Genomic DNA, 22100 nt, shown 5'->3' with positions numbered 1-22100 from the left:
AACAAAATTTCTCAGGGAAAATTGTCAGGAGATATTGCCTCAGATGACCAAACACTGGACAAATCAGGTCATGACTAAAATACTTGCTCTACATAAGTTTGATAAGCTAAAGGAGATCATAGAAAAATAATTAACTAAAACCACAAAAATAATTATTTCAAAATAGAAAATGTTAATAAATAACAAAAATAAGAAATGCAAATAATATGTTTGTAAAGAATACAGACTAAGGGTGCTGGACTGAATGACAATTGCCCCCATATACTTGCATATTTAAATATTGGTCAACAGTTGGTGAAATTATTGGATTAGGAGGTATGGTCTGTTGGAGGAGAATGTGTGTCACTGAGAATGGGGCAGAGCATTGCAAACATGGCACTAGCAGGTCTTGCTCTTTCCCCTTCCCTCTCCCTTGCTAACCCATTAGATGACATTCCTAAAGCAAGCCACCAAGGTCTACTCCCTTATTTGGCCACTTTCTTATGCCTAACTAATTCCTGCAGTTGATCACCAAGGTTCAACTATCAAAAAAATCAAGGTCCAATAATTAAAAATTCCTACTTGGCTCCTTTAATTAAAATACCCAACCAGACCTTAGCAACATATCCCAGCTCATTCTAACCAAGCCCTCCCCATTTTCTCTCTTGAAATTAACAGTTGGAAAACTATTTGTTGCTATTTCTGCCAAAATCAGATGTATCCACTTTGTATTTGTTGCTATTTCTGCCACTTTGTCTCTTTGTTTTGCTTAATGAAGCTCTTTGTGCTTGGTTTGCATTTGGATATTAGTGTTTGGGTGTGTTCTGTGACTAATCTGGACTCCAGAGGTAACACCCCACAGTACATGGGTTTCTTCACTTACAGTTTTGTTTGCTTAAAAGGATTCTCTCATATTTGTGTATTTTCTGTATTACTTCTGCTGTTGGCTAAAATCATTTTTGTTGGATAGTTTTGCTAAAGATACTGTCTTTGGTTAACTTTTCTTCCTTGCAGAACTTCAAATCTTATTTCATTACCTTATGGAAGAAATTCTCAAATACTTTCAGAGGATGCATCTTCACAAGATTCCTTATGCTTTACTCAAGTTCCCAATTCACCATATTCTAACTTCAACTTTATCACTTATAGCTTTACCTGGCAATTTGGTGCATTTCTATTAAATTTCTTTGCTTGATAATTTTTTCTTTCCAGTTCTTGAAGTCTGAATTCCCATGCAGTAGAAAAGAATAATCTTGAAACTCAGCGCTATCGTCAGTTACTTCTACTCTGAGACCCAAATTATGTTTCCTTTCTACTTAACAGAGTGTCCTAAGTTATATAAAACAGAAACCACACCTTTGGACAGGCTTCAGATAAGCCAGAGTGTCACAAACAAGTTGAATTCTTTTCTTTCAACCCACAAAATCATACTGATAATTGTGTGCTATCCTCCCAACTACATAGTGCTGCCTCTAGAAGATAGATGGACGAAAGAAAGTTAAAATATTTCAAAGTGTTCTCTTGTTAAACACATTTTTTTTGGCTTCAGAGTTCAAATGATTGTTGCAGTATTAAAACCTTAGGCCTTTTGCAATGTTTATGCTCTCAATTATAAACTGCCATTTGATTATAGTTTACAGTGTTTACCCTTTATTGTTTCTGAAGTTCTATCTTTTGATCACTGACAATATAGCAATATGGACTTTGTGACATAGGATAAACCTAATATGAAAAACGCAATTCACCAGTTAGTATTACAAATTCTTGTGCTACACCAAATAGAGCACAACATGATTTCTTATACGTTTTGGGGTTAACTTTTACTGTCATAAATTAATTATAACCATGGCTGCAACAATATAACAAGTTAGCATTAATGCAATATTGAAAGTTTTCTTTTTCGAGGTCTTTGTATTTCTCCATATGTTTAATGTCTTCAAGTTATTAAATATATTATCACATGGCATCCTAACTAATTTTCGATTGCTGTGATAAATGTCATGACTAAAAGCAACTTGGCAAGGAAAGGATTTATTTTAGCTTATAGCCCTCAGATCATACTCCATCACTGAGAATAGTCAGGCTAGGAACTCAAGGAGGGCAGGAACCTGGGGGCAAGAACAGAAGCAGAGGCCATAGAGGAGTGCTTTATTTTATTTTATTTTATTTTATTTTTTATTATTAAAAATTTCCACCTCCTCCCCACCTCCCATTTCCATCCCCCTCCCCCTCCCTCTCCAGTCCAAAGAGCAGTCAGGGGTCCCTACCCTGTGGGAAGTCCAAGGTCCTCTCCCCTCCATCCAGGTCCAGGAAGGTGCTCATCTAAACACACTAGACTCCCCCAAAGCCAGTACATGTAATAGGATCAAAACCCAGTGCCATTGTCCTTGGCTTCTCAGTAGGCCCTCATTGTCCGCCACGTCCAGAGTGTCCGGTTTGATCCCATGCTTTTTCAGTCCCAGTCGAGCTGCTCTTGGTGAGCTCCCATTACATCAGCCCCACCTTCTCAGTGGGTGGGCACACCCCTAGCAGTCCTGACTTCCTCGTTCATGTTCTCCCTTCTTCAGCTCCTCCTTTGGGCCATGGGAGCTCAATCCAGTGCTCCAATCTGGGTCTCTGTCTCTATCTCCATCCATCCCTAGATGAAGCTTTTATGGTGATATGCAAGATATTCATCAGTATGGCTATAGGAAAGGGCCATTTCAGGCTCCCTCTCCTCAGCTGCCCAAGGAACTAGCTGGGGACATCTCCATGGATACCTGGGAACCCCTCTAGGGCCAAGTCTCTTACCAACTCTAAAATAGCTCCCTTAATTAAGATACCTTCTTCCCTGCACCCCTATCCACCCTTCCTCCATCCCAACCATCCCATTCCCCCAGGATCTGCCCATCCTCCCCTCCTCACTTTTCTCTCCCCATCTCCCCATCTCCCCTTACACCCACCCTATCCTTACCACCCAGTTTCAAATTTTTGCCTGGCAATCTTGTTTCCTTCCAACATCCAGGAGGATAACTATATGTTTTTCTTTGTGTTCATCTTCTTATTTAGCTTCTCTAGGATCATGAATTATAGGCTCCCTGATATTTATTTATGTCTAGAATACACTTATGAGTGAGTATATACCAATTTCATCTTTTTGGGTCTGGTTTACCTCACTCAGAATAGTGTTTTCTATTTCCATCCATTTGCATGCAAAGCATCATCAACAAATGGTGCTGGCATAACTGGATGTCAACTTGTAGAAGAATGAAAATAGATCCATTTCTATCACCATGCACAAAACTCAAGTCCAAATGGATTAAAAACCTCAATATCAATCTGGGAACAATAAACCTGATAGAAGAGAAAGTGGGAAGTAGTCTACAATACATGGGCACAGGAGATCACTTCCTACGTATAACCCCAGCAACAAAGACATTAAGGGTAACATTGAATAAATGGGACCTCCTGAAACTGAGAAGCTTCTGTAAAGCAAAGGACACTGTCATTAAGACAAAAAGGCTATCTACTGACTGGGAGAAGATCTTCACCAACCCCACAACAGACAAAGGTCAGATCTCCAAAATATATAAAGAACTCAAGAAACTAAACTTTAAGATGCTAATTAACCCAATTAAAAATGGGGCACTGAATTGAACAGATAATTCTCAACAGAAGAACTTCAAATGGCCAGAAGACACTTAAGGTCATGCTCAACCCCCTTAGTGATCAGGGAAATGCAAATCAAAACAACTTTGAGATACCATCTTACACCTGTCAGAATGGCTAAAATCAAAAACACCAATGATTGCCTATGCTGGAGAGGATGTGGAGTAAGGGGTACACTCATCCATTGCTGGTTGGAATGCAAACTTGTGCAACCACTTTGGAAAGCAGTGTGGCGGTTTCTCAGGAAATTTGGGATCAACCTACCCCAGGATCCAGCAATACCACTCTTGGGAATATACCCAAGAGATGCCCTATCATACTACAAAAGCATTTGTTCAACTATGTTCATAGCAGCATTATTTGTAATAGCTAGAACCTGGGAACAACCTAGATGCCCTTCAGTGGAAGAATGGATGAAGAAAGTGTGGAATATATACACATTAGAGTACTACTCAGCAGTAGAGGAGTGCTTTTTACTGGCTTGCTTCTCCCTAGTTTGTTCAGCCTGATTTTTCATTGCACTCATGACCACCTGCCCAAAGGTGGCACTGTTCACATCAATAATCAAAGAAATATCCCACAAACTTCTCTATAGGTCAATGTAATGAAGGCATGTATTCAGTTGAGATTCTGTGTTCTGGAATGATCCTAGCTTGTGTCAAGTTGAAGGGGAAAAAACCAAGCAACACACATGGCCTTCACTTTAAAATTACTGTCACAAATGAAGAGACTAAGGTCTAGGGTAGTTAGTTAAATTGATTGTCTTATGATTACCAGTTCATCAGTGTTATTTATAGGGTCTGAAATAGGTCAAACAAAAGGTAACTTCCTGCTGTCACTTTTAGAAAGTTAATGTTTTCTTTGTTTCGAATTTTATATATTACACACTTGATACAAGCAACAAATGTAAATGAAAATAGTTGCATTATTTATAGTTCAACTTTATAGAGTTTACAGAGGTCTATCTTTAGAATGGAATTACTTAGTTTTCTTATAAGGTCAAGATTAATAACCTGTCATTTTGCAAATTACTTGCTGCTTTTGTCAAGCAAAATGTTACAATTACCAGAGATGTTAAGTGTGTCATTTTTATGCGTCATTAATCTTATCCACATTTAACCAAAATTCCTTAATGTGTTTTCAGCGTAGTTTCCAGTATCCAGACTTATCTATACAGATAAATAACAGAAACACTGGACATAGTATATAATTCATCTTCAATGTGCATTATCACTGTTGTGCTTAGCTTAAGCTGTCATAAGAAAAAATATATCTACAGGTATTTATTGCCTGTTATGAAGATTTTTTGGAAGGTTTTTTTTTCTCAGTCATCTTTTATACTGCCTACCATTTATGTTTGTTTATTTATTATACCATATGTCAATTATAGATTCTGGCATATACAAATGAATACAAGCATTAGTTTAATGACTAAAAAACTGAATATGTAAATGAATAAATTTCAGTGTTTTAATATTATATTCAGAGCTTTCTGGCTCAGGGCTGATCTTTGTTTTGTATTGCAATGATAAATTATAGCTCCATAGGACATTTTGTCACTTTTAGTATAAAATCTTTCTAGTATTTCCAATGTTTCTTGTATTGAGTTCCTCTGTACATTTGTCTTATTTTACCTTTACCATAGTAACTTTTTCTCTAGCAAAATTTTTAATATCACTAATATTTCTACATAAGTTCAGTTTTTGATGATAGCATATAAACAATTTAAGCCATTTTTAAAATACAATTGTTCACTCAAAATAAGAATGATTTAGTATTCTTTTTGCACCTATAAAGTATAATTAACATTTAAAGGAAAAAAAATTGTCATCAGATGTACTTTAGACCACTAAGAGGATATTCAGTCTCTGCAGAAAAAAAGCATGTATACTGTTTCCTGTAAACTCATCTAACCTACTGAATAATTGATATCAAGAATCTAGAAAGGGAAACTATTAAATAATGTGGTCTCTGTGCCAGTTCTCTATATTTTATTTTCCTTAATTTTACAGTAAATAAAGGCACTGTCAAAGATCTTATGGTATGACACAAAAAAATCTTTCTCAACTTAAGTAAATATTGTTTACTACTTTGAAGAATTCAGAAACACACATTTTTGTTTTGTTTATGTAAGGTGTGAACTAATATGTGTTACATCTTTGAATACAGAGAAAAAATCTTGCATTTTTGCAACATGCTCTGTGAAAAACTCTAAGTTATCACATTGTATAGAATGTATTGTAAAGATGGGAAGAAGTGCTATTTGAAACAAGCTTTAAAAAGTAGCTTTGCTGAAATGAAGATTTTCTTGATAGCCTGTTGACTGGCTATGCAAAGCTTTGCTATTTCTTCAAGACTTGACAGCTATATTTCATTTGTTTCTCTTATTTATTTATTGATTGATTGATTCTGATACTTTATTTTCAATAAACACCATACATTCTCTGAACATTACCTTTTTTAAAAAAGTGCTTCAGCACATCAGGAATGTTATAAACATCTCCTACACCTTAAGATAGGATGCAATATAAACTCAATAAAAAATTCACTATTATCAATATATGCTATCAATCAATAAACAACTGATAAATGTATTTTATGATCTAATTCTTATTGTGGAAACTCTTCAATATATTCAAACCAAAGAAAATATATCAAACAGACAATTGTCATGTCAATGTCAATGACTGCTGTGAGTTCAATTGAATACTATGAGAAATATTCACCCATTCAAACGTTAAAGAAATACAACTTTATTTGAAAGTACTAAATATTGCGTGTCAAAAAAGTTATTATTGTAGGAATATTCTATGTTTTAATTAGTTTTACTGCAAATTGAGAGGTTATATATTTGTTATATACATGGATAATATTTTATTATATAAATTAAGTATCTTATACAAGGTAAACATATATGGTGCATAGGATAAGATAGCTTGTAAGTTTGTGCAAAAGTGTTATAATTTCATATTACATATTAATTTAATTAATATAATCTGTGATAGTGTGCTTAAGCAAAGATTCAATATTCTTTTTTATTTGCCTGTTTTAGTTGTTGCTAATTTTTTTCAAGACAGGGTATCTCTGTGGTAGATCTGGCTGTACTGAAACTTGCTCTGTAGACCAGGCTGGCCTCAAACTCAGAGATCCCCCTGCCACTGCCTCCTGAGGGCTGGGATTAAAGCCTTGTGCCACCACAGCCCAGAAAGATCCAATATTCTTAACTGATGTATAAAATAAATACTTATCCTGAAAAGCTGTGAGAATGGTGCTATTTTTACTTTATTCCATTAAAGTAAAAAAAACTAATTTTAGAGTTTAATTTTTCCTCTCATAAAGAACTCCAGGCATACTTTATCATTATCCATTAATTACTTTGGAAGAAAGCAATCTTTATGAGGGATATAGTTTAGTTGTGGAACCTCAGAAGAAAACCATAAGAAATTATTGATTCAACAACATGTACTGTGTTATTAACATCAGTCCAGAGATAGATTTTTAAAGTGAACTTCTCTGTGAGAACAGATTAAATTAAACATTTATTCTTAAAAGTAGGAAAAAAGTGAAATGCAGTGTTTAGAATGAGAAATTTAAACAATCCAATCGTAATTATTAGTCTCACTAAAGAAAATGAGTCAGTAGCTACGTAACGATAAACAATTATGTACATGAATGAGTTCAATGAAAATGCTGCTATAAAAAGGCTTGTTAAACCTTGCCCTAAAAACATTCAATTCCCGATGACTACGGAGTCTGAAAGTAAAATCCAAGGACACAGGTGAAGTATAAAATTTCAAACTCATGAACTATTTATGAACAATGATTCTAAGGAACACACAGTAATAACCCTTGACCCTTACTATTCCAGAAAGAAATCTATCAAAGCAGACAGCTTTGAGAATATGTATGTATGTGTACATATATACATATATATAGTGAGAGAGCTAAATATATAGTTATATATATGTATAGTTTTAACACCCAAAATAACTGATTCTTGTTAGAAAAATAATATTATTGTCATATATTATACACAAGTTACTTCCCAGTTAAGATTTCTATTTACCAGAATGTATATTAACCCAGAGATGAATTATTGGAGACAGAAGCTTAGAAGTCTTATTTGCCACACAGACACTCTGCCATAATACCCTTTTAGGAATGTATTTTCTAAATGTCTTTTAAACTTCTGAAGTGTAGCAGTTGCCATACATCCTCTGGTGTGTTCCTATTCTAAAAAACTGCTAACTACAGTGGTCACCAATGAAACTGAGCTATTCACAGTGCCATTTTGCACTCACCTTTAGGGAAGTTCAGCAATCCTCTTTCTGTGGGTTCTTTGTGTCCAGTTTATGCCAACAGTCCAGGCAAGAGCAGTTTCTTGCCCAAATGGCTATCAAACTCCATAAGGAGCCTCTTCGATGCCCATTGCCCTCTTGAAGTAGATTGGTGCTGCCAGGAGAAGACATGTCTCATTGTCATGAAAAGCCCTAAGTTCTTAAAACATTTAAATGCCATATTCTATGGTCTTTGAAAGATATTAGGAATGCCTATTTAACTGAAATATATCTCTATATATCTAGAAAATCTAACTAACATGACTACAAGCTTAACTACTATCGATTATTATTCATTAACAACCTATATTTCTTAATTATACATTACATTTTTAAAATTAACTACACAATCATAATACCTTAATCAAGATCAGAAATACATATACATATAATAAAATTGACCTTAAATTTATATCACTAAAGCAAAATCCATATCAATGCAAATTATTCATATCTATATCATATCCCCCCTTAAATGTAAAAGAACATTTATAAACAATATGTGGGAATATGGACATAGTTATTTCTCTCCAAACTGCTTCCTGCTGAATGGGGGCACTGTTAATCAGATCTTTCAGAGTGTAACCTGTGTGCCATGTTCATCTCAGTCATCAGTTGGGTAAAGTAATTTTCGGAAGGTATTCACAGCAACCTTTCAGGAGGGTGTGGTCTATCATACCATATTGGGATAGAAGCAATCCACAGGGTCTCATTTTCTGTAAAAACAAAAGAAGAATCTCTTTTCCAAAGTATCATATCCTTAGATCCAAATTCTGAAATCAAGGTATTTTCAAAATATCTATGTTAGTTATTATAGTTCAGCAGCATTTATAAACAAATATCTTTTAGCAGCTGTTGCTTCTTCCTCAGCATTCAAACAATTCAAAGACAGCATAATAGCATACAGTATCAAGATTCTCTGTGTATTTTCCATCTTTGTGCGGCTTTATTTTAACCTCTATTTCATTTATTTTTACTTTTACTTTTTGAGACAGGTTCTCTGTACATCTTTGTCCTGGAATGACTCAGTAGACCAGGCTGTCCTTGAACACAGAGATCCCTCTGCCTCTGCCTCCCAGGCATTGGGATTAAAGGTATGTCCTGCCACAGTTGAAGTCACAGAGGTCAATCAACCTCTACCTCACAAGTGGGTACTACCCACTTGTGTGATTAAAGGTGTGTACTACCACACCCAACTACTCTTTCTATCTTTTTTTACTTTTAAGAACTTTAACCTTTAGCCGACATATATTTTCAACACAATGTAAACCATTTTGACGTTTTCTTCAACTTTGAATCTTTCTTTTACTGGATATCTCTCTTTTTGTGATCACATGAGTCTTTAATTTACCAAACAATATCGGTAGTACTAAAGCTGTGACTTTGACAGGTAGATCCAGCCCATTCCTTATCTTTCCAGCCTCATGGCAGAGGTACCAGCTGTAGCCATGTTTATCACCACAACTCTGTGGTGGTTCAAGGTCCCTGCCAGCAAGCAAGCTGCAACAGTGTTAAACAGCAATCAAAAGCTCCATAGTCAGGACCGCCTGCTTGAAAGAGTCAGAGTTTGCTCTGTCAGGATGGCCCAGAAAGACAGCATTTTAAAATGGTACAGTTTTTTAAATGGTACAGGTTTTTTTTTTTTTCTTATGGCTGAAAACCGAAAAGCACACATTCAGCTTTTCATCAACACCGTTTAAGTGATTCATGGCAGGACCTCTTAAAAGAGCTGCAGGGTTTTGTAGCTAAGGCTGAGTCAGGAAGCCTCTCTGAGATGAAGCACCTGATTGCCTCTAGCAAGCAGAGCCAAACCTGAGAAATTGCAGCTACCAAGAAAACATGTTTTACTCTATTCTTTCCCAAGCTTTCTCAGGATTTCTGTGGATTCAGTTATCCACATTGGGCACCATTCTGTAGTGAGGGGCTGTGGGCCGCTTCCCACCACCCAGCTCCAGGCTGCCTGGCTAGCTTATGCCCTGAAATAATTAACGGAAACTGTTTTCTTTTAAACACTGCCTGGCCCATTAGTTCCAGCCACTTATTGTCTAATTCTCACATCTTGATTAACTCATTTCTTATAATCCTCGTAGCACCACGAAGTGGTGTCTTACCAGGAAAGATTCAGCATGTCTGACATGGTGGCTGGCTTCATGGTGACTCTCCCAGAGGAGAGGCATGGCATCTGACTGAGCCATCTGCCTCACTTCCTTCTTCCTGTTCTGTTTACTCCACCCACCTAAATCCTGCCCTATCAAAAAGCCAAGGCAGTTTCTTTATTAACCAATGAGAGTCCTCCATCATTTCCTCTTTTTCTGTTTAAATAAAAAAGAAAGGCTTTAACCTTGACATAGTAAAATTTCATATAACAAAACAGTTATCAAGTAAGAATTACAGTTACAATATTTATATCTATTTTATCTTTTATTATAACAAAGGAAAACAACTATAACTATCTATTCTTCAACTCTATCAAAGACTCCAGAAGGATATAATATTTTTTAAAGTCTTTTTTTTTTTTTTGGTTTTTCAAGACAGGGTTTCCCTGTAGTTTCTAGAGCCTGTCCTGGATCTAGCTCTTGTAGACCAGGCTGGCCTCGAACTCAGAGATTTGCCTGCCTCTGTCTCCCGAGTGCTGGGATTAAAGGCGTGTGCCACCATCACCCGGCTCCAGAAGGATATAATATTATTTAAGTAAATGAAAAGTAAGCAACTTACAAAACTCTAGAAATCACAAAGACATCTCGCTGCCTGGACAGTCACCCAAAGTTCCTCTGTACCGTTGGGGTATTATAAATTTATAAATTTATATTTATCTCTCATATCCATTCTGGATTCCATCTCTTAGATAACTTATCTTTTTCTCAAAATTTCTCACAGTGCCATGAAATTTGAGATGCTACTAAGAAGAAATTGTGTAGGATCCTGGTTTTGAGCTTCATGCTTGGATGGGGCTCAATGCACAATAATGTCCTAGCTATTCACAGGACCAGAAATCTGAAGATCAAATATAGTGTATTTACTCTCAATTATATTTTTAAGACATGTAATACCATTTTTACAAATCTGCCTCTGATTCTAGCACTTGCATTAAACTCTCTTCTGGCCAGTGTTAATGGTTAAATTAAGTCCCATAATCACAAGTGCAATAAGGGCTGCCTGAAAAGAGAAAGTATGAATCAAATTTGAATGTGGTCGAGACAGCCACATTTTCCAGAATGATTTCAGCCACAATGTAAGACCAATTTTAAACTTTTCATTTTTTTTCTCAGAATTTTGTTAAAATTCTCTATTTTTGTCATTGTCTTTGTTAAAGCTTCTTAAGTGAATTTCATACTTTCTGTTTATGCCATTTTTGTTCTAAGCCTCCAGTTTTTATTTCCATGATTTTTTCTTTTGATATGTTTTGTAGTATAATTCATAGCTTTTCTGTGCTGTTCTTTTTGAGGTCTTCCTATTCCTCTTTGTGTATATTAGATACAACCTTATCTCTTTTCCATTATTTTGTATTTTATTTTACTTACAATCCTATGAGAAATCACAGTACATTGATAGATTTTTATGTTGATTTATTGGTTTGGGGTAACTGATCAATTCAGATGAAGAAATATAAGGAAAGACTTTGGGCTAATTATACATTGTCTTATCTCTTTAGTGTTTTTTTTCTGTCTAGTTCTCAGCTAGAGACAAACAGAACAAAATGTGTATAAAAAAAGTCATGAATTTTCTCCAGCATGAAAAAGCAACTTTAATTTTTAACTTTATAAAGAGTTTTAAGTTTCCACACTCATTTTTGTATGAAATTGTCTCACCTTCCAGGAAAAATTACATAGTTAAATAAGTTCTAAAAGAGAGAGTTTGTCCTACCCTGAATACAATATGCAGGTTAATATACATCAAGTGAAGGAGTGCAGTTGGACTTGGATTCATGCTACTTCCAACAGGGTAGAGTTTTTTACACTTCACCTGGAAGTGACGAGTCAGTGTAAAACAACCACAAACACTAATACATACACATACAAGTTCAACTGTTAGACTTACTCACTTTAGGTGGAATGTTTACATCCCAAAATATTGAGAGTTTCAAAGGTTAGCAAAGATATAAAACAACAGAGACTTATCCATTGCTTGTAGAGGTGGAGAATTGTACGTCAGTGATAGAAGCAAGGTTGGTAGTTTGTTATATAATTAACTTTTCTTAATACTCACTACTATTTACCCGAATGAGTTGAAAGTTTACATGGTTACAAAACACTCTCCAAATGAATGTTTGTGACAGATTATTCATAACTTACAGTACTTTGAAGAAATAAACATCTTTATACATGTAATATATTGTAATAAAATAAAATCATTAATAATATATAAACTGGTAATTCGGGTATTAGAAATTATTCAGCAACAGAAGAAATTGTCCCCACAACCATTATAGGCCATGACAGCAGTATATCACCGAGTAAAAGAAGAAACTGAACACACTGGTTGGTGTATGTTCTGCTAGATGTTGTTCTAGAAAACCAAAACTACAATTATAGTAAAAAAAAAAAAAAAAAAAAGACCAGTAGTTTTTTCTAGGTTTAGTGATAAAGAAAGCAGTGTGGGGAGGGGACTGAGAAGTGCAGTGAGTATGTAAGAGTAAGACTGCTCTGCACAGCAGGATAATGGGAGATATAAAACTTATTTATCTTTTTAAATTTTTTGGCAGCAGGGTCTCACTATGCTGCTCTTAAACTCATAGAGATTCACTAGCTTCTGTCTCCTAATGGCAGGTGCCACCATACCTGGTTTGATTAATATGTATACCTCAAAACCCACAGAATTAAAACAAATAGAGTAAACTCTAGATTAAGTTACAATGTTTGATTCTTATGTGACAATGTTGCTGTATGATTACAAAATGAATTCCACAGTTGTAAATGTTGGTGGTAGGGAAGCAGAAGAGTCAAAAAGGGGAGTGATATTTAATTATTCTATAGTTTCAGTACATTTTACCTGGAAAGAAAGTTTTTCTGAAAACAATATAATAAAATTGAAATGAAACCCAGCAACTATTAAGAAAAAAAAATCAATGCAAAAGTGATTGTTTTCCTATGTACTAACAGACAACAATTTAAAGGGAAGTTTTTTTACATTAGTATTCAAAAATGAAAGAACTGGCCATCAATTTAATACTTTTTATTGTCTTGGATATTTAGCCTCTAGTACTACTGTAAATTATTTCAAACTGTTGTAATGTGCATCTTGAAAAGATTTTATCAGCATGTCAACTTCAAATTTATTATAATTTACCTTTTTTGGAAAAATATTTTCTTAAATATTCCTGTCTGGCAGGGTGGTGGTGGCACACTCCTTTAATCCCAGCACTCAGGAGACAGAGGCAGGCAGATCTCTGTGAGTTCGAGGCCAACCTGATTTACAAGAGCTAGTTCCAGGACAGGCTCCACAGCTACAGAGAAACAGTGATGTAGGAGGGTCATCTGTCTATGTGTTACTTTCATTGGTTAATAAAGAAACTGCCTTGACCTTTTGATAGTCCATCTCTTAGGTGGGTGGAGTAGACAGAACAGAATTCTGGAAGGAAGAAAGCAGAGTCAGGCAGATGCCATGCTTCTCCTACCCAAGATGGATGGTGGTAGACTCATGCTGGTAAAGCCACAGTCAAGTGGCATTACACATTCATATATATGGGTTAATCAAGGTGTGAGAGTTAGCCAGTAAGAGGCTAGAGCTAATGGGCCAGGCAGTGATTAAATGAATACAGTTTCTGTGTTATTATTTCTGGGGCTAAGCTTGGGTGGTGGGACTTACCCCACTGCTCCTTTTACTACAAAACAGAGAAACCCCATCTCAACTCCCCCAAAAAAGCCCTGTTTGACTTTCCTGAATTATTGTTCTTGTTATTGCTATCTTTTTTTAATTAAAAAATTAAGTCTATGAGTTGTTTACCTTCAATGCCTATCTGTGCACCACATATGTGCAAAGCCCTTGGGGGCCAGAAGAGGGTGCTATATTTCCTGGAACTAGAGATTTATAGACAATTGTGAAATGCTGCGGGGATTCTAGCAATTAAAAGTGACTCTTTTGGATGAGCCCTTTACCTCTGAACCACATCTCTAGGCAATCTCATGTTCCTACTGACAAACACTGCTTGCTCCCCTACTTCTACAGAATTTTCTTTTAGAAATGTACAGTCTTTCTTTACTCCAAGTATAACATATTTGAAAATACAGCATTACCTGAGTTGAATCAAATGCTATTCCTTGTGTCAGGTTTTCCTTTTAAAAATACCTTAAAAACAATCCTTTATCTCAGTCTCATTATCTGAATATCCTATAATTTGCCTACAAATTTCTCTCTGATCTTTCTATCTCAATCACTTAAGCAATCAATTCTATTGTGCTCATGTGTTTTCTCATAATATGAATCCTGCTTTTTACTCAAAGGTAATATAATCTATAGAAGAAAATGCAATATAAAGCATCATTTAATATTTATCTTATGAAAATCAATAATTTTTAAATAACTGAAGAATGTTTTTGGCCTAGTTAGCATATGTGAAGTAATACCACCAAATGTCAGTATCTACACAGCAGTCCGTGATTCTTCTGAATAAAAAATTTTAAAAAATCATGAAATGCCTATGGCAATTGAGCAAAATCTTCCCACAGTTTATATCATTAACTAAACTGTGTAATAAGGAATACATACAGATAGAATAAGAAAAACCTTGTGCAGTAATTATATAACATGATAGTTTTCTGAGGACTTGAAAAAGAAAACAAAAATTTTTATTTTCCTTTTCAAAAAAACTTTGTATAGATGACAAACAATATTTAAAAGACAGTTCTCACAGTAAAAATCAAATATGGACTTCAAACTTTTAATATTCATTAAACAGCTTTGTTTACCACTGCTCACTAGAACACTGTACCCTGAAGTTTTGTGCAACACTTTGATGACAAATAATTTTAATTCCTTTTGGTTTCAGACAAAAAGACATTGATACTTAATTGTTTCTTTGGTCTGAGCCAAAAAGGCATGAACTCAGAGACAGCAAAAGGAGACCCAGGACTATCAACAAATAACTTTTAATCGTAAATCAACTATGATATCATGTTATTCCTTCCTGAGTATAGAAATAAAAAAACGTAATAGACTTTACGGAGAAATATTTGAAACTGAAATTATTCTCAACTAAGTACCAAAGGGAGGAAAGTCTAGGGACACCTTCTTGAAGTAGGACTTTTCAAGGTTAAAGTAAATTAAAGTCTTAATAGGAAGAAATAGTTTAAAAAAACAGGCTTTCAAATCAGGTTCCAAAGTTGGACAAGAGTACACACAAGTAAACATCCATGGCAAAGGCACAGCTGAACAGCAAAAAGTGAAACTGAACAAAAATGCAGTACGTTGGGAAGAGATTCCTATCAAAGAATGCTGGGACTAAGGGAACCAAAGCTCTAAAGAAATGAAGTATCTACACAATCTCCAAATTGGGTTTGGTTCTCCTTTATAACTGCTTTTTCTGCCTTGGTTACATTAATTCTTTCTTTACTTCCAGAGATATTATAGTGTAATGAAAATGAAAGGAAATATGAGAAGGTGTGCCTCTAGATGAGAGGAAAACAGAGTAGGCTACAAGATGGACTCAAACTGGAATTCTAGACTCAGCTGTCTACCTATGTGTAGTCAAGCATATTCACAAATTTTCTGAGGGTTAAGATTTTATTTATCTGGGATTGGTATGTAAAATGAAAACAGATAGGTTAAAAAAAATTTAAAAAGTTAAAAAGAAAGATTTTATTTATCCAGTGATTTTGATAATCTTGACTATGTAGAACAGATGAAATGCAGACGTAGGAAGTGAGATAAAGAAATCCAAAGCATATCCACCCTTCCTATATCCCAACCATCCTATTCCCCCAAGCTCCTCCCATCCTCCACTTCACACTTTGGGAACAAGGAATTATATATCTTAGTTAAGGGAGCCATTCTAGGGTTGGCAGAGACTTGACTCTAGAGGGGTTCCCAGGTGTCCAGGAAGACGCCCCCAGCTAGTTCCTTGGGCAGCTGAGGAGAGGGTGCCAGAAATGTCCAGATCCTATTGCCATACTCATGAATATCTTGCATATCACCATAGAACCTTCACCTGGCATTGGATGGAGAAAATGACAGAGCCCCACATAGGAGCACCAGACTGAGCTCTCAAGGTCCTGATGAGGAGCAAAAGGAGGGAGATCATGAGCAAGGAAGCCAGGAACGCGAGGAGTGCTTTTACCCATTGAGACGGTGGGACAGATCTAACCGGAGACCACCAAGTCCAGTCGGAATGGGACTGATGGAACAGGGGACCAAACCGGGTTCTCTGAATGTGGCTGACGGTGGAGGAGGACTGAGAAACCAAGGACAATGGCAATGAACATGAACTCTACAGCATGGACAGGCTCACTGTGAGCCTTGTCAGTTTGATTGCTCACCTTCCTGGACTTAGGGGGAGCTGGGAGGACCTTGGACTTAACATAGTGAAGGGAACCCTGATGGCTCTTTGTCTTTGGAGAGGGGTGGAGTGGGGGTATGGGTGGAAGGGAGGGGCGGGAAGGGGGAGGAGGAGGGGAGGAGATGGAAACCTTGAATAAAAAAATGAGAAAAAAAATAAAAAATTAAAAAATTAAAATGTAAAAAAAAGAAAACCCCCCCAAAAAAAGAAATCCAAAGCATAACATTGTTATTTACAAACTTTTGAGATTATAATATAATTACAACATTTCTCCTTATTACTCCAAACTCTCACATACACCCCTCCCACTCTTCTTCAAATTTATGACCTCTTTTTTCACTAATTGTTATTGCATTAATATATGGATATGCATATGTATACTCCTAAATAAAAGTTGTACAGTTCATACAGTGTTACTTATATGTATGCTTTCAGGGTTTACCATTTGGTACTGGGTAACCAACTGGTGTCCTCTTCCCTGGGTGAAAACCATCTCTCCTATTTTCAGCTTTCCTTAGTTTCTTATTGTTCTTTGTGTATTGATAAGACCTTATGGGCTTTTCCCCACCAGTTTTGGCATGTTTATTGGTATTATACTCTTATTAACAACAGGTGCTTAAATACAGATGACAGCAAACACATACATTCACAATCATGGAACTTCGGCATAATATGAATACTGAATATTTGGTATTAAGTACCCATTGCATTATGTTTAATTTAAATTATATGGTTACTATGTCCAAATAAAGGAGTATTGTTTTTATTCTTTTAGAGACACTGAGTATTTATAGATAAAATCATATAATGATTGAGATTCATATCAAAATAACCAAGACACATACTTGGCCATGCAGTCCATGTTAAGTGAGACTATTGTGGTGATTCAAATAAGAATGTCTTCTATAGGCTCATTTTGAATTCTTAGTCAACAGAGAGTGGCACTTCTTGAGAAGGATTAGGAGATGTACCCTTGCTGGATAAAACAGGTGTGGCCTTGCTGGAGGAACTGTGTCAGTGAGGTTGGGCTTTGAGGTTTCAAAAGCCCAAGCTCTGCCCAGAGACTCTCTCTTCCTCCTGTTTGCAGATCCAGATATAGAACTTTCAGCCACTTCTCCAAGACCGTATCTGCCTGTGTGCCACCATGCTTCCATGATGATAATGTACTAAACCTCTGAAATTTAATCAAGCCCCATTTAAATGCTTTCTTTTATAACGGTTGACTTGGTTATGTTGTCTCTCCATGCAATAGAGTACTGACCAAGATAGATATACAAGAGAGCTACTATGTTTTTCCTGAGATGATGTATATGTGTGTGTGTTCTATGATGAGAAGTTAAAAAATAAATAGTACCATTAATCCATGATACCATATTTAATGGAATAAATTTTGTCCCCTCAAAATTTATATGCTGATTCTAACCTCTTGTACCATATTACATGACAACATATGGCCATACTACACCTTTTAAAATAATTTTTTAAATCAATTTATTTTATATTCTGGCCACAGTTTCTCCTCCCTACTCTCCTCCAAGTCCCTCGCTCTCACTTCTCCTCCGTTTTGACCCCTCCATTTCTGTTTAAAAAAGCGTAGGTCTCCCATGAGTATCAACAAAACAAGGCAATATCGAGTTGCAGTAAGACAAAGCACCTCTTCATGTATTAAGTTTGGGCAAGGTGACCCAGCTTGAGGAGTAGAGTCCCAAAAATCAGTAAAACAGTCATAGACAACACCTGTTTCAGCTGTTAGGAGTTTCACAAGAAGACAAAGCTACATAACTGTAACATATATGCAGAGTGCCCTTATCAGTCCCATGCAGGCTCCCTGGTTGTCAATTCAGTCTCTGCAATCCCCTATGAGTCCAGTTTGGTTGATTCTGTGAGTTTTCTTGGAATGCCATTGACCCTTCTGGCTCCTACAATCCCTTAAGACAAATACTGAAGTTGCTCGTTTTTTTTCTCTTTATACTTTACTCTTTACTCTTTGGGAGGTTTACCACCTACCTCCCAAATAAATCAGGCAGAGGCTTTAAAATAAATAAATAAATAAATAAATAAATAAATAAATAAATGCTTAGCCTTAGCTTGGCTTGTTTCTAGACAGGATTTCTTAAATTATTCTGCTTATCTGCTGCCTCTAGGTTTTTAATTTCTTCATTCTATATAACTTTCTTTGTACTCCATAGCTTGCCATGCAGCTGAGTGACTGGACCCTAACATCCTCCTCTCCTTCTTTTCTAATATTCCTCTACTTCTTTTTTTTTTAAAGGATAGTAATCAACAGCTTTATTTTCCTAGAATTCAAATTGTCTATGGTTGTCAGAGCTACACTTGCAAAGCTACAGTCAGCAATTTTTCTTCAGAGCCCAAGGGGGAAGGATAGGAACTATAAGAGGAAGGGGTATAAGAAACCCAGAGGAGGCTGGGAGAGAGCACTTTTCCCTGGTATTCAGTGGGCTACAAACTGAAAGTGTGCCAACACCAGAGGACCAACTCTGGAAGAACATCAAAGCCCCAGCTCCAAGCAGTCATCAACTCGAACAGAAAGGGAGCCTCCCATTGCACCGAAGAAATGGGTCAGTAGTGGGGTATAGTGAAGAGACGAGCAGGCCTGCTTTTTGGCCCTCCCAGCTCCTGCATGGCTAGCTTTACATCCAAAATAACAACATACAAATTGTACTCTTTTAAACACTGCTTGGCCCATTAGCTCTAGCCTCTTACTTGCTAACTCTCACATCTTGATTAACCCATATTTAGCAATCTGTGTAGCACCTCGAGGTGGTGGCTTACCGGGAAGATTCTAGCCTGCATCCATCTCGGAGAGGAGAGACATGGCGACTGCTTCATGGCAGTTGCCTCACTTCCCTTCTTCCCAGCATTCTATTCTGTCCACTCCTCCCACCTATGTTCTGACCTATCAGACCAAGCAGTTTCTTTATTAATTAACCAATGAAAAAGCAGATAGATAGAAACACTTCTACATCAGTGGGGAACAAACAAAGGGCTGGGATTAACAGGTTGTTTTTTTTTTAATTTTGTAATTTTCTTTTATTAAAAACAGTTCCTAAAAATGTATCTTTTTCTTTCTGTCTGGGTGATATATTTGACTAGAGGCTGGCCTTGCGCTCAGTGCGAAGAGGGAAGAAGGTAGCAGGGTCTACCCACATTACCCATCTCTGACCTGAGATCTAGAGAGACACCACAAATGATGAGTCAGTCTTTCAGATTATCAGCTCTCCAGGTCTTTGACCCTAACAACGTGGAAACCCCAAAGTCTTGATGGTAAACTACAACTCCTTGAATCCTAGGGTTCAAAAAAAGTTCTCAAATCATCAAGGATGTATGGATGGGAGCCTCTTTCCCAGTGTCCCCTTTTCTTGAATTTGGGCAGATGGGAAAATAGGTATAGGAGCAAGAGCTCAGGAGATGCCACCCAAGAATCCATACTCAAGTTAATATTCTCTTACCCCTCTCCTGCCCCGCCCAGCCCAAAGGTCTAGAGTACCTGCAAGGAGGGTAAAGGTGTCAAGAGGTAGAAACAGCACCCCAGACCCTAATGCAAGTCCTCTGGCTACCAGTCCTCCCAGAAAAAGAGCTGTGTGGAAGAGGCTGAGAGGGAGCCTGTAGGACCCAAGGGTGACAGTGACAAGAAAGGCAGCGCAGAGGACAGCAGTGATGAGAAAGGAAAACTGGTCATCCATGAGCCAACCAAGGAGAAGAACAAGAAGGGGGTGCTGAAGAGGAGAGCAGGGGACATCCTGGAGGACTCCTCTAAACATGCCAAGGAGTCAGGAGACCATGAAGAGGAAAATAACAGAATGCTGTAGATAATAAATAAATTGTTTAATAAACACATATAGAATGCTACACTGCATTGTATTATCTTTCTGTTATTGGCTTGTTTCATTTATCATAATGTCCCTAGGATTATTCATGTTGAGCATATGAAAACAGGCTTTCATACTTTTCTGGAAATACAAATGGTTAACATTCAGTATGGTAAAGTCAGAATTACTATTAGTTTATCTGCTAAAAAGCATTTCAGATAATACATAATAATTGTTGCTGAAATGGTGATACACAAAAAAACAAGTGGATCTTAAGAGTTGAATTATAGTGCCTTGATAAAGAATAACAATAATATCTCAAAGATAAGCTACCATTAGACTATAAAATTCTCATTCATTTAAGAATTTCTCCTCATATAAATTCCTGGAAAAGCCACCTTGTATATTATAAGAAAGTAGATTCAATAGTGTAGACAATGACTGAAATTAGAGGTTTTGAAGTATGTAGGGAGGTAAAAATATTTGTAATCTTCTTAGCATTGACAATATTATTTGAAATATTAGGGTTTATATAACCTATCTACTTTGCCAGTGATCATCATTAGCTTAACTCAAGCTTCTAAGTGGTGGTAATCATTCATTTTCTCTTAGTAGTCCATGATACTAATATATTTGTAGTTAGAAGTTTCCTTATAAAAATAAAGATGCCTTTATTACCTCCATTTTGGTCCTCAAGTCTTGAATTATTTCCATTACCTGTTTGATTGCTTTTTCTTGGTTTTCTTGGGTATCTTTGAGGAATTTATTAATTTCTACTAACTTTTTGTTTGTCTTCTCTTCCATTTCTTTGGAAGTCCATTTCTTTGGAAGTCCACATGCCAGTGCAATAATGTCACAAACTGTGGGAGCAAACAAACACTCTCTGATTGGATATAAGGCCCACTCCATGAGATGGCATCAATGTCTGATATTGTTCAGGTGGCCATGAATATGAGGTTAATTAGGCCATGGGCCTAGGAGAAAACCAAATACTAATGTTCTTTTAAAAGGAACAAAGCAATAGAATGATTGCTAGCAACAGACATTCTGCTATACCCCTAGATCAGTGCCTTACTTGGACATCATCAGAGAAGCATCTCACAGTAGATGGGAATTAACAGAGAAATCCACAATTGAACAATGTGCATGTGCACAGAGTGAGAGACTTTAGAGACTTCACCATACGGAACAGGGAACTTTGTACAAGAATGGGCAGGAATATTTTAAAAGTCAGTAGGGATGGAAGACACTTAAGAAAAACCTACTAGACATAACAAGAATAACACATATATAGGAACTGATGTAGAGTGTAACAACATGCATAGGGCCTACACAGGTTCAAGAAAGATGAGATAACAGCTCTGAGAATTAGAAGTGAATGAAAAAGATATCATGTCAATCATTTGAAAAGAAAAAAAAATTAGTTTTCTGCTTGGCCTCCTTTGCCTTATTCCCCAAGGAAAGGTCAGTGCTCTATCCACCCATTCTGCATCCACACAATGCAGGACAATCAGACGTGATAGGGAGTTAAATCAAAGCAGGAACTCAGTTTATTGGTGTGGGAGTATTGTCTGTATTCTGTCAATCATGTTTTAAATAAATGCTGATTGGCCAGGCAGGAGGTAAAGGTGGGAAAACCAGACAGGAAGTAGAAATGATGTAATGAGAACAGGAGAATTCTGGGAAGGAGGAAGTTGATTCCTTCCACTCCTGCCCAGATCACCGAAGCAGCAGGATGTGATCTGCAACCACTGAAAAAGGTACTGAGCCATATGGCTAACATTGATCAGAAAAATGGGTTAATCAAGATGTGAA

General features: G+C 36.5%; 1 pseudogene; it reads left to right on the top strand.

Annotated features, from left to right (window-relative positions):
- The window catches only part of LOC119804209, a 101815-nt pseudogene extending 81530 nt beyond the window's left edge, over positions 1-20285 (top strand).
- The last annotated feature ends 1815 nt before the right edge of the window (positions 20286-22100 follow it).

Source organism: Arvicola amphibius, chromosome X (assembly GCF_903992535.2).
Source record: "Arvicola amphibius chromosome X, mArvAmp1.2, whole genome shotgun sequence".
Lineage (NCBI taxonomy): Eukaryota > Metazoa > Chordata > Mammalia > Rodentia > Cricetidae > Arvicola > Arvicola amphibius.
This window is presented reverse-complemented; position numbering and strand designations above follow the sequence as displayed.